This window comes from Mercenaria mercenaria, chromosome 8 (assembly GCF_021730395.1).
Source record: "Mercenaria mercenaria strain notata chromosome 8, MADL_Memer_1, whole genome shotgun sequence".
NCBI lineage: Eukaryota > Metazoa > Mollusca > Bivalvia > Venerida > Veneridae > Mercenaria > Mercenaria mercenaria.
Window position 1 is genome coordinate 57334627 of NC_069368.1, and position 14779 is coordinate 57349405.

General features: G+C 33.5%; 1 long non-coding RNA gene across 1 annotated transcript; it reads right to left on the reverse strand.

Moving 5' to 3' along the window:
• Positions 1-612: 612 nt before the first annotated feature.
• On the reverse strand, positions 613-4058 carry LOC123565721 (uncharacterized). Its single transcript, XR_006689217.2, has 3 exons — positions 3934-4058; positions 3429-3505; positions 613-2340 (listed from the first exon to the last, which is right to left on the reverse strand). It is a non-coding gene; the product is annotated as an uncharacterized LOC123565721 (long non-coding RNA).
• Positions 4059-14779: the final 10721 nt, after the last annotated feature.

The following is a 14779-nucleotide window of genomic DNA, read 5'->3' on the forward strand; positions in this document are numbered from 1 at the left end:
TCCCTGTGATATCGAAGAAGACAACTTGCACTTATAAACTATTATAGAATGCCCCACAGAAAGTTAATACGAAAACATCATGAATGAATGAAACTATACTGGACACACTGGACACTGGAGTACGAAAACGGGAATCAAATAGATAGTTAAATATTTGGTTGAAAACATATGGTGTTCAATGGCCTTTGCAAAAAAAGTATTTAACAGTGACATTGATCTCGGTGCTTTAGAGAGAGGCGTCATCTTTCGTTTACACTGGACTAACATGATATTCTGTCTAGATACTTAGCACCATTCATTAATAGCTATAAAGAAGCATTAAACAGGACAAAGAGGAGAGGAAAAGACATTTCGTATGACTCTGTTATTTAAACCATTGATACATGTAACCTAATGACCCTATAAGGACTCTAGATCATTATCAGTCTCATTCGGGTTAAGGTAGATTTCACTTAAAAGGCGGAGAATCTGATGATCTAAGATTAGGTACTTCTCTTTTATCACAATCAATTTTTCAAGAGGAGCAAAACGGTTTAACTTTTGTTTGATTTATGTAGGTAGGGATATTGTTACTGGCTGCTTTTAAGATAAATGATTTAACATTTATTTCATTTCATTTTTATTGGCATATTCCTCAAAATAATTTGCCTTTGGCCATTTACAGATGCATACAAGAATGGCAAAGACAACAAACATATATACATGTATAGCAAAACACATACAGTATTATATCATATCAAATATCATAAGAAACAGTCATAGCATCCAGGATTTAACAATAACCCACCAGTTGTGGAGGAAAGATACCCTTTTGATGTTTGTTAGAAATTTCAAGAAGTATTTAGATTCGGCCTCTATTGGATGAGCGTAACAGAAATTGGGCAACGATAATTATAGATAAAGTCAACAGTAATTATTATGTGTCAAAAGTGTTTGTGTCGATAACCAGATGGACTCATCTAGGAGATTGTAAAAGAAGTTTGACCTAAGAGTTACTGTAATTTGTTCAACCATCTTGCATTTACTGTACCGAAGGCTAAAATAGTCATAATAGATCAAATATGAAGTACGAAATGTACAAATGTATTGATATATATAGAAATGCGCGTTTCACAAACAAGTACATATGTTTTGCCATAAATTGTACAAGACAGAAAGACGAGGTTCATGGGGTAACAAAGAAAACAAATGGTAAGACTAGACATGATGTGCTAACTTTTTCGTTATTGGGAATAAACAGACAAACATGTACACCATATGTACGCCAGATAAACAAGAGACGACTTTCTACTGACATTGACAGTACATGTATATCAATTCGCAAATTTTCAAGAACGTGGTCACTGTCTGATATAATCTGCCAAGTTGACTTCCAGCAATTCCTTGAATAATTGATTCCTTGAATAATTGCTGAAGTAATATACGCTAAAATATTATTTTATCATCAGTAGCTTTAGAAAAGTCTTTTTAGCTATAGCTTTCGCTAGAAATGAAAGAGAGAAACACACGCTCTTTAATTTCTTAACCAGTACATCGAGACTTTAATGTAAAGTGTCAACATTCTGTTCTAATGGACACAAACAAGCCTTACAACATATCACTAACCTAACAGCAGCTCATGTCAACAATAAATTGCAATCTGAAAACTATGTCATATGTGACTTCAAGGTACTAAAAGATGAAAATAACTGTTTTACTGTATAAAATTAATTTAAATAGATAGTTGTTGCTTTTAGAAATACATGTACTTTAACTAGATTTGAATAACACTTTGCAGGCTTAATTCCATTGATTATATGCCCTTTAATAAAATCAATGTAGCCAATTGGTTTGATTTTAAACAGTCGCTACGCTTTTAAACATTCTATGAGTATCAGGTATTAATTTATAAAAGTGCATTTTATAATTAGTTTAAAATAAATATATGTCATATAGACACCTTTCCATTTACGAATTTAATTGCAAACACATTAGATATCACAAGAAATAAGCCTTTTCACAATAACAATATACACTTATCACAAATATACCAAATAGTAAACCGAAAGCTTTGAGAACAAATTAACAACTTCATAATAAATGCATGAAAAAGAAGCATAAAGAAATAGTTCATATAAAGGTAATGACACGTTCGCTCTTGTCAACAATATTTTGAAGTTAGTTTTTACGTTCACATATCTGTATCCATGGCAACTGGTTTTCACATATCTGTATCCACGACATCTGGTGTATCAATCATTGCATCAGAGTCCATATATTGAAACATCCTTGGGTAGGAACGAAGGAAATGTAATGGACTAAACCGAAATGCGGAAAAGTCGTACTCTATTGGAAGATCATCTGCAATAAGAAAACTGCCCATATATTCTGATATTCTGTAGTATTTGTTTTGTTTCAAGGATTTGAATTGGTTATCTTTTACAAAAAATAAACAAAAATACTTTTAATACATTACATTTTTCATTAAATTATTCTAATATCCCCGCTTGGAAACGCATTTTATGTTTATCAAGGCATTTTGGTTTAAGGACTTAAAATTACAGCCGTAAAAGACATGTAAGTGAAAAATTACCAAAATTACAGCTGTAACATTTTTTATTGAGGGAAACATGAGTATTGTTAGCCATTTTTAATGCATTTTGGCGGGAAATAACTGAACTTCACAGAGACAGTTTTAACATTTCGTATTTTTCAAAAAAAAAGTAGCTAACCCGAACCTGATCGATACGGGTACCAAACGATTCTTCTTATCATTGCGATTAACTCCGCCTTGTGTATACAGCATTGACGAGCAAAACAATGCATGCTTATTGTCGGGGGCAACCGGATACCACCAATATGTTTTTTATAATTATAAAGTACATTGTATTTGGATATTGCCGACACTGTTGTTAAAATATTGTTGGAATCAAGTATAGGCGTCTGCTACAACTGAATTAACGTAACATAACGCGATGTCTGACATAAAAGGTATCAATGGAATCTTATACATATTTCTCTAATTCCGTGATAACCATTATTATCATGATAATTTTTGCATATCTTTTGTAACCAATAACCAACAAATTATCAATAAAATGGGCCTGCCGTACTGGCATGTCGTCATCATGAGACATGCGCAAAGTTACCCGCGAGGTCCTTGTCAAATTTTCCTATTATTTTTATGAGTTTGCTCAGTCGTGTATGAAACATTTTGAAAGGAAATTAACGCCAAATAGAATGTTCTAGTTTAGTGTTAAAGATAAACATTAACATATAATATCATAAAATATGTTTGAAATTAGGTTATTATTCTTCTGCAAATATGTATTTAAAGCATTTAGCAAGTTTAGATAATGTTTATTTATTGTCCATATTACTCTTACATGATACTTTTACCGACTGTCTTTAAAACAGAAAAAAGTGGAAACACTACTTCAAAAAGTTACCCGTAAATGGCAGAGGGTTGCTTGCTGCCAAAATAACACACAAACAAATGATTCCGATATGTGCTTTCATGTTTGATCTGAAAAAAAAAAACAACAACAACAATGCCATAGAAAACTGATGTGTGCAGATCATGTTTATTTGGGTTTTACGGTGCACCAACACAGTATAGGTTATATGGCGCCAAAGTGTGCAGATCAATTCAAGTTTGTGCAGATCAATTCAAGTTTGTAAATGTGTGGCGTAACGCAATATTCCCATGAGTACATGCAGTCACGCCTCAATGTATTTAGTCGACTTTTGCTGAAGTATGTCAATGTAACACAAAACGGCATTCGGTGCTCGATTTGATTAGAATTATCATTAATTAGTTAGATCTTTAATGAACATTTTTATTTTTGAACAGATGAAATTCCTATACATACTAAATACAAAGCAATGCATCTTTAATTCAATTTTAAACACCTATCGTACAATTTCAAACTAAATAATAAATTCTTCTCCTACCTGCGGTTTCAATCCACTGTCTTGACAAATTGATTTCATAAACTGCAATGAAAGAAAACCTATTGATATCTTATAAAATAGTGTTACCTTGGAAATGAAATTAACTTATTGTCATCAGTCGTATAGTTACCTTGGAAATAAGTATTTCATCTAAATATATTCAGTCTCTGGAGCTCACTATCGACTTTCTGATGTGAAAGAGATGAACTATGCGATAAATCAGGATGTTTGTTAGCTAATTGTTCTAGACTTAGATAGTCAGTTATACAGAACATATTTTAAATTTGAAATAAAGCTAACTTTGCTCATTCATTAATAATTGTATTGGTTTCGTTTTGTTTTTATATATAGGTGGTCAGTCACATATAAACAAGATTTTGTGACATTATTCAGTTTTCTTACATTCTGTTAGATATCTATTTAAATCCTTGGAACAAAAAGACCCATTACATAGGGTGTTTTACTGTGATATATGTAGGTTAACTTAGATAGATGTATTTCGGTAAGGAGTGCACATACATGGACAATTAACAACAACATGTATAGTAAATACAACATAATAACATAATACATACAATGATACATGAACTTATAAATAGACATGACAGGCACACCGTTTAATCTTATTAATCTAATTTAATCAGTCTCTCCATTTTGGTATAGAATTGTACACAACTGAAGTATAAGATTTAGGGTAAAGATAAGAACTCCTTTCTCTTGATTTTTGAATGTTTATAAGAGATCAAGATAAGTAACTAGAAGTTTTCTTTTCTTTTTTTTTATTTTGTTGGGTTTAGCGTCGCATCGACACAATTATAGGTCATTTTATCACGAGCGGGCACCTGGGTAGAACCACCGACCTTCCGTAAGCCAGCTGGATGGCTTCCTCACATGCAGAATTCAACGCCCCGAATATGGCTCGAACCCACACCGATGAGGGGCAAGTGATTTGAAGTCAGCAACCTTAAACACGTCCATACTGTTCGCGAATAATTCGTAATATTCATAACCGGAAGTGTTTGTTACGACATCGTTTCTAATGTAAGGATAACGCATGTGTTTTCGTGTTATAACATCTGCAGACTCCCGAGGGATCTGTTGGTACAAGAAAAGAACGTGCGCTAACGCTATTCAAGCATAAATCGCGTAAAAAACCAAGTAAATAAATACATTGTCCCTCAACGTCATTAAGGTAGTTCTGCACGTTTGATAAGCCGGAAGTGATGGCGTAACGTCACTTGTCCGGAAAACGTAGAATAAAGCCTGGATTCGGCGTACGGAAATGAAAATCATTTTATGAATTAATGGCAACCTGTGCGTTAATTTATTAAAATGGGACAGTTACTATATTTCTAAAGTTAAAATATCTTATTAAAACATGTGACACGTTAAATAATTCAAAATAATGTCTTAAAATTCGCTTGAAATAGGCGGTTCACTTTAATCATGGCCAAATATCACAAAAATAAGCACACGGACCTATACATTTTATTTCACCACATTATAGGCCATATGTTTATTTACGACTGTGAGAAGTTTCATTAAAATCTACATTTTAGAAAAAAAATTATTCGCGAAAATGTTATGAAAGTTGCGATTTTCCCATAGGCTCCCATTATGAAAAATTGCGTGCGGTCCAAACTTTTCAAATCAGTCTAGCAAAAAATCAAGCATACGACCCTATCGTTTTTATTTGCTGATTTTTCTAAGTATATTCCGAAGTTTTGAAAATTCAGAGTTTAATCAAATTCTACATTGTAGAAAAAATTTCGATCCAAAAGTGCAGAACTACCTTAAATGTCCATGAAATGTGCGGTAAAGTATACGTTTTTTTTTCACGTTGACGTCATTTCCTTTTGAATTATCGGTTTTGGGGCCGTAACACGTTTATGCTTTGCCACGGAACGCGCATATATAAAAAGGTGTTATAACAGCACGTGAGCGCGAGAATCTTTCTGTTAACATACGTTTTCATTCCTGTTAAATCACCCCCGAAAAGTGACAATAACAGCAGTTTTATGCTAGAATTAATTCTAAAGGAATGTGTCGTATATAGTCGTTATACTTGATGGTAATCTTCTTGCGTACCTACCGCTCGGTGTTCAAATTCACGCTACTCCTTTCGTTTGGAAAAACCCTGTCTTACACAGGCAGTCATATAAGATTCTCCTTGTACTCTTAAATAAATTACACAAATCAGAGAGATCTACTGAAATGCCAAGAAAATATCAGTACTAAAGTGTCTCTAATCGATATGTATATGATTAAGCAGCAGCAGCAGTCAACATTGTTATGAACGACAGGTAAACTGAAAAGAGCTTTCCGTGTACACCATACTTTTCACAGAAATTGAAGCAAATTAGTATGTGAATCATCATTACATCTATGCACACTAAACATCAGTTCAATACTTGCAATTATTACATACTCGTTTCTATTCCCCGTTAAGTTACACTGGTACCGGAAACGTCAATATTTTTCCATATACTGACGCCTGAATTTTATATCGGGTGCGTGACGTAATTCAGTGTGTGTTGTTGCACTATTTTTCTCTGTTTATTTCAGTATTGTCAATCCTATTCAGGCTATTGAACATATTTATGATAATTACATAATATTTATACGTGTAGATGCGTATGTAATAAAAAGGTTATTATCTTTGCATCGGGAAATATGCACTCGTTCTTCTGCGGAAGAATATTGCGCTCCTAAAGTCGCGCAATATTTCCGCTGAAGAACTCGTGCATATTTCCCGATACAAAGCTAATAACCTATAATAATTTCGAAAAACAATCTGGACGAACAAAATAATTTCACAGATGTACAGGTTGTATGTAGCAACAATATAATATGTCTTGTATACGAACACTTTAAACGTTAAAGTAAATCAATTTACAAATGATAAACAAATATTAGAAATGGTGTGTGGCGAAAGTCTTACGAATAATCTAGTGACAGTCTATCATATATTTAACACTTATGTGTAAATGGTCACTTGTTAAAGCATTGAACAACTACGTTACTTGGCCATATAAATAGAAATCTGACTAGGCCAGCACTAAAATGGGATTTTCAGACATTTTCTATTATCATTTAAATAAATTCATTAGACATTCTTCTGCCAGATGAAACAACATCTGTTTCAACAGTTCATGTATAAAATCTTAATTCAATGAATTTTCAGGATAAGCGGTAAAAATTTTACTTGCTATTTACAGGCTATTCATCTAGGGTATTTGGATTTGAAATGTGAAAATGATAAGGTTCATCCAATGCCATTTATAATTTATTGCCTAGTGTAAGCAGAATTACATGAGTGCTTTTCAATGAATAAGATTAAAGTACTATGACTGGCGTAATATTAGTTCTCTTTTAGCGGGCGTTTCAACAGGAGTATAATTGTGCCCTCTGGTAAAAGAATTTTATATGAAGTATCAAAATATTGAGCTGAAAAAAGCTTTTATACTAACAATGTTCTTATTAAGATTGATATCACCAATCCACGCATTTTTAAGCATTTTTAAGGTATTTAAGGGAAATCAAATTACTAACAGACGTACATTAATTGTATATTTGTATAAGATAGTTCCGCTTAAACCGGTACTAAGGACGTGAGAGGTGTAGAACATTCCATTGACTCATTTATAGCGAGTATGCTATTTTTTGCTTGATTGTGTTCTGCGCTTGCAATGCTCTTCTTTTAAATTTCACCAGAAATAGAATTTGGTAGATTGTCTGCAACTGTGAGAGGCATTCACTTTTTAAAGAAAGTTGTAAGTTTTCGTTCGCATAAAATGTTAGAATTTGAAAAAAGTGAATTTCACTTACATCATATAGAAAAAGGACAACCACATTAAACGCACCGAACTATTCAAACTACGAAAAGTCGAGTTAACTGCTTCTTTGGTTGGAAAATCTATTAAATTACGTGTTGCTGATGCTTATATTCTGTTATGACTGCCATGTTTATCTTAAAAATACGTAAAATGGCCAAATTTAAAGAACTTGCCTATATGTTCAGTAAAGATTTAAAAACGGCAATAATACAACTTATTGAATTCTGTTTATCTAGTTAATTTTGCCGAAATCAATGGATTATTAGGCTGACTTTCAACTTCCGAATCTTACCACAGGGCTTTCGCGTCACAACACAAACGTTACAAACATATATTTCTTTCGAACTGTCACTTTCTTTGTTACTCAGAATAAATTGTCTTCTCTGTTTGTCTTAATCAGAACTGGTATATAAATCCTTAAATAACCAAATAACATTAAATGAATATTAAATCTACATGCAGCTGATCTAAATTACCATGGCTGTCTTTGACGAATGAATAAATAATAAATATGAGGACCCAATTATATAATGAAAGACATGCATGGAGTCATAGTCTTGAATTGCCCTGTAAATTCTTAGAGGTAAATGCGTCCAAATCGCCTTAACATTTTGTTTTTACTTTCATTTTGAAAGAAATATTGACGTCTGCTTAAGATCAAAGAAACACGTATTGACATAAATGAACGAATCCCTCTCATTAAACATACGAAAAGACATTTAGATACAATAAACCCTGCATGTCTGAAAGAAAATCATTTCAGAGCGGCATTTTGTGCAATTTGTTTCAGCATGTGTTCAGTAAAAGAAATATTAATTCAATTGTAGTGATAAATGATTTTAATCAATACATTTGTCAATTCGGCAGCCTCACATTGAATTGGTGCTGAATTATTTTCAGATCGATTTTCAAAATTGAGCCGTGCCATGGGAAAACCAACATAGTGGGTTTGCGACCAGCATGGATCCAGACCAGCCTGCGCATCCGCGCAGTCTGGTCAGGCTCCATGCTGTTCGCTTTTAAAGCCTATTGGAATTAGAGAAACTGTTAGCGAACAGCATGGATCCTGACCAGACTGCGCGGATGCGCAGGCTGGTCTGGATCCATGCTGGTCGCAAACCCACTATGTTGGTTTTCCCATGGCACGGCTCAAATAATGATTCCACTGTTGATGACAAAAGCAATACAACCATAGATTAGTGCAAAATGATTACAATGAAAATATGAAGATAGAGATGAAGCGAAGTTATGTAATAAAAAAGATCAATATACGGCTAGTTGTGCCTTCTAGTCATAATGGCACACTTAGTTTCATAATAGCCATCTGGCAACTCTGATACTAGGTGTGCCAGTATGGCAAGAAGGCACAACCAAGCCGTATATTAACGTCTTGGTAATAAACTTTTTATTTTTCATGAAGAATCTCTAATATTTGAATCATAAATATTTTATTGTTATTTCCACTTTAAAAACAAAATACTGGGCAAGTCGCTTTGGAAGTTTATGTATCATTTGACAAAGTTATGTAATGATGATTTTACGTGTATTATCTTAAATTCTTGCATAAAAACTACTTTTTTCACTGGATCCGCCCATGTATAAACAGGAGAAAAATCGTGTGCAAACAAGGCAATTCACGTGCTGTTAATACATGATTTTTATTTTTGAAATGCTTTGCCAGGGACGTATGTATGTATTTCTGCGCAGACTGATATTTGGCATCTGCATCTTGTTTCTTCCATAATAACCTCTTCTTGTAGCATTATAGATACAATGTAATCCATAGTATGTTTAGCTGTATCAGTTTCCAACCCCAAACGTACTGCCCCCATCTATGTACGCACTAGCTTCTCTTAGAGTTTACTCCCTTTACAAAGCGTCTGAACAGTTACTGTAAATAAATGTGAATAAAAAAGTATCGCGTGTAACTTGTGCTATTGCCCGTTTTTAGGTATTATATTAATGATTTTTGTTAGTATCAGTCGGTTTGTTTTTACCTGATTGTTCGCAGAATTCATATAATAAACCTCGAAAACTAGTCACTAGCTTCGTACTCATCCGTACTCTGTTTGTTCGTACTCAAAATAATTCGAATGTAAAGTTGTTACTCTTAAAATAATTGGGTTCCTGTTTATCAGATTTTTAAGTTATATGCAAAATTATGTGTAATGTAACGTTTGTAATAACTAAAAATAAAAATAAAATGCTCAAAAACCTTCAAATCACGCTTTTAGTAGTGTTGTTGTTATGTGTGCCCCGGTTATGGATATTTAAAACATGTTACAGTTTCCAAGAACAACAAGAATGGTAAATAAAAAATGTACCGGAATCGTCAAGTCATCACATATAAAACAATGCATTTAGTCGTCGTGTAATGTTTTTTTATGCAAGAATAGCGACAATACACGTTTGTTATGTGTATTAACGCCTGCAGAAGCCATTGGGATATGTTTGTGACCTCGACCTTCGGTCTCGGTCACAAACAATCCCGCGGGCTTCTGCAGACGTTAATACACAAAAAAAAACGTGTATTATCCCTACATAATAACATCTGCATTAATTTACTTTGAACAAATGTATTAAGAAGTATGTATTATAGTTGAACCTACAAAGACGTCGTCATATTTTCAAATACGTTTGTATGCGCCAATTGTTGTGTCTTAACGTCGACGTCCGTTTGGTGTGCCGACGTCATTTCTGTTTTTCTAATATTGTATGTTTGTCTATTGAAGAAGCTCATTAAAACATCTAATGTATATTTTATACAATGAATTAAGTACAAGAATATGTTTTGTAGAATACTGATTCATTTCACAATTAATGAGTGTTAAAACACTTTTTACCATATGCACGTACGTAATAATAATACACGAACACGACTCAAAAAGCCTTAAACCGCTCAATCAAACCGAGCCTGCAACATTTTCGTATTTGTCGTGTTGAACGACCTGTGAAGTTTCCACTTTTTCTATTTTGTTTTGCCCAAGACTATGTTGGTTTCTGAATTTATGTGATGATATCTTGTTGTACGGTAAATGTCATAATTCGTTCGCCGCTCCAACAGTAACAATAGAACGATAAGTAGTTGTATTTTTCGTTATGTTTCTATCTCGTTATGTTGCTCTCGACATAACGTGAGTTGTTTCGTTATCTCGATGTGTCAAACATACCGAAACGACCGATAACTGCGCTTTTTAAGTGTCGACTTGTTCTGCCGTTTGTGCTCTTCATATTATGGAGGAAATAAAAGTATCTATCTATCTATCTTGGTAGATCGAGACAATAGAAGAACAAAACACTGCAAAATGGTGTTCTATTTGTGTGATTGGGGCAAAAGAACAGAACAATCATGATTAAAGAAGAAAATAAGTAAAACTAAATTAGCAAAATATCGCAGTGGATGGGCCGAAAGATAGCAAGATGAAATTGGCTGAAATCAGCCACCATACATTATTCTGTATTATGTAATCAGCAGTACTGACATGAGTGGATATTTGAATATTAGACTCAGTTCCAGAAATTAAAAAAATACGATCGACCTCAGCATGACTGAAGATAGGGAATGACGTAAAGTGACTGACAGAAAATTGATGAAAAATGTTTGATTGATTAAAACATGTCAAGAAGTTGTCTTTGATGATCAGGCAGGTTTTGATCTTGTAAACTCTTGACAAAATTTTAAAACAGTCATACAGCAGTTGTAATAGCATCATTTAGTTGTTCAAGTACTTGCATACACTTTGCTTTTTGAGTCGTGTTCGTGTTTTATTAATACGTACGTGTATAGGGTAAAAAGTGTTTTAACACTCCTTAATTGTGAAATGAATATATATTCTACAAAACATATTCTTGTACTTAATTCATTGTATAAAATATACATTAGATGTCCAAACATGGGCATCACGGAGTTACAAATGTTATAAGAAATTTTCTTAGTACACCAGTATTTTAAACAAGTTCATTCTTTGTCTTTGGCATAATGATAACATTTTCTAATTAAATACTATTTATCTACGTTGCAAATATTTTCTTTATGAACTCAGCTGGCATCTAAACGATAAATACGATTATGAGTCTATCGCATGCGGTATCTTTGTTTACATACATAGATCAAACTCCAATGGCCTATTACTGCCAGATTTTTACTTTAAAATATTCACTGACAGGACTAGTTTATCAGCAGAAGTTTTACAAATTACCAGGAAAAGAATGATAGTGTTCTGCAATTCATTCATTTGCATTTTGACAAAGAAACACACTTCTTCCGAAACATGATCACTATTTTGTTCAACCTGCCAAATGTTTGCATAAACCGGACCCAGAAACGCATAAAAAAGAATTTATTTCTTGACAACTTCCTGGACAAAATCACTTAATTTTGCAATATACCAGCTTCATTACATCGAGTAATGCAATGCGTGAAATGCAATACTGTTTATTTGCAGCAGCAGATAGATTAATGGTAATTAAAGTGCATAGGTCATTTTATAAATACAGGCGAACCTGTATTAAGCAGTCAGTCAAAGAAGAGACACAATCGCACTATTAAAGGCAGGTGACTGCTTAAGACAAGTTGATTTCAGAACAAAAAGTCAGTTTGGAAAGTGAACTGACTGGTTATTAAACACGGGTGGCCGCTAAATTAAATGTATTTTCAAATGTATATGCTACGTTAATGCAACTTTTCTAATCGAATAAATATACTTACTTTACTTTACTTTATTAAAGTTATATAGACCACTGGGAAGGTTTTAAAATATTAAAACCTGTACGAAGATCCATGGAACCAAGCAAAACAGAAAACAAACTCGGTTTGAATGAGTCATAACAGATTATAAAGTGTCACACCAGTCATGCCCCTCGGCACCGACGTAAGCAGAATTCTATGACATAGATACTGAATGAACTCCATGATCCCAAAGGACAAGAAAATGTAACAGCACTGAATCCAAGTACGTGGGCATGTTTAATGATAGCCACACGGCACTTAAAGATTACTGTTATGATAGTCAATAACACCTATAAAAAGATCCTTTGGAATCATAGAACGTAACCACGTAAAATGGAGAAAAAATAGCAGGCATAGTTTGATTAACCTTGTTCATGACAGGTAAAGGAGAGTGCAACACCCCTTATGCCCCCTTGCACCGGCTTAAATATAACAACACTGAATCCAAGCACGTGGAGACATTTCACGGGCATCACACGGTACCTAAAGATAATTTGCTGTTGCGAAAAAAATATAAAGTCATGTTTACAAATTTGAATAACAAGCGTCCTCCTATTGCAAAAACTTACACTGCATACAAAAGAGCAATGCTGGAACGCAACAGCCAAGTAATACAAAATACTTTTTATGTACATGTTCAGATATTACGGAAGAGCGTTAGTGCCAGGTGTGTGTTATTTACTAACTCAAAATTTCAAGTTACTAAGTCAAAATTTCGAGTTACATATATCTAAGTTTCGAGTTACTAAGTCGAAGTTTTGAGTTACTACGTCGAAATATTTCAAGTAACTAAGTCGAAATTTCGAGTTATGTATCTTGCCTTTTTATCCGCAAAATTTAAGCTAAGGGTTAATCATATGACCCTGTAGGGCTACCCGATGGATACACCAGGCACCTAATGTTGGCCAGGACCTATATCCTTAGGACGGCCAGCACATATTTATGCAACCTCGCCAGGTATATGTATGTTTTTGACAACACAGAAAATGACGTCACTTGACCTTCAGCTATTTCCGGAAGTAAATAAAATGAAAGTAGAAATGCTAAACTTGAAAACGAAAGCCGCATTTTGATTCGTAGATAGTCAGGGGTCACGCGCAGGGGTCACCCCGTGTAAATGTATGCGCGTGTACTTCTATTTTTTTTTTCTTTTTTGCTGTTGGGGAGCCAATTTTCAGCACTTTATCACGAATTGAAATTACCTGGGCTTTAGTACAGCATGTCAGCTTTTAAAGACACTGATTCTGGTATGCCTGGTATGTGGCCTATGGAGATGATAAGGTCTGCGTATTGGCGATAAGGGCCAATACACAAGTCAGGACCATTGGTAGACTTGCTTCTGTTTATCATAATAAGCTACTGTATAGCTACTGTGCAGTAAATAAATTGCAGGTGATATTTCTCACCTTTATAGCAAATCAGTTCTCACCTTTATAACGAGTTTAGAAAGCTTGATTGAATTAGGGCTAAATAAACAAAGTGATCAGATACAACAGTGTTTTATCATATTTTTAATAAAGTAAGTTTTTTTAACAATTACAACTCATTATTGCTGTTTTTTATTATCAAAAATATAAAAAATGCATTCAGGCACATAGCTTTTAGAAGTAATAAATTATTGTGTATTTTGAACATTGATATATCTTTATTGCTGGATTTTATTATACATAAAAGAAAGTTAACATTATTTAGACAACACAAGAGGAATTAAGCATTTTTAATATATAACATCCTTCTGTCTATATACCTTCTTTATCTATTAAAAATGCAACTGAACGCTTCTTTAATTTCTAATAAAATCCAGCAATTATCTTTTTTTTTTTTCGTTTTTATTTTGTTACTTTTGATAAAAAGATCATAATCATTGAATAAACAAACTTGTAATTTCTCTTATTAAGTTTTGGATAATTATTTTATAGTGAGAAATGCTTTGCTATAAGAGTTATAATTTAATTGGCCAGGACATTACTCAACATGACTGAGCAATCAAAATTAGTATCTTATCAATTAAAATAATTTTGTGTACATGCTGAAAAAAGACTTAAAAAAAACAGCATTTCAATTAATAAAATGCAAAACACAGGAAATAACCAATTTACCTGTAGGCAATAAAATTTATGATTCTCTGACAATAATTAGGCTACATGTCAAGTCTACAGGGGTTTTATGGACCCTTATCAGACTGGACCAGACAGGATCTGGTATATTGGGGATTAAAAAGTCTGGTATTTGGGGGGGGGGGGGGGGGGGGTCACTTATATAGGAGATTTTCTTTGCCTTT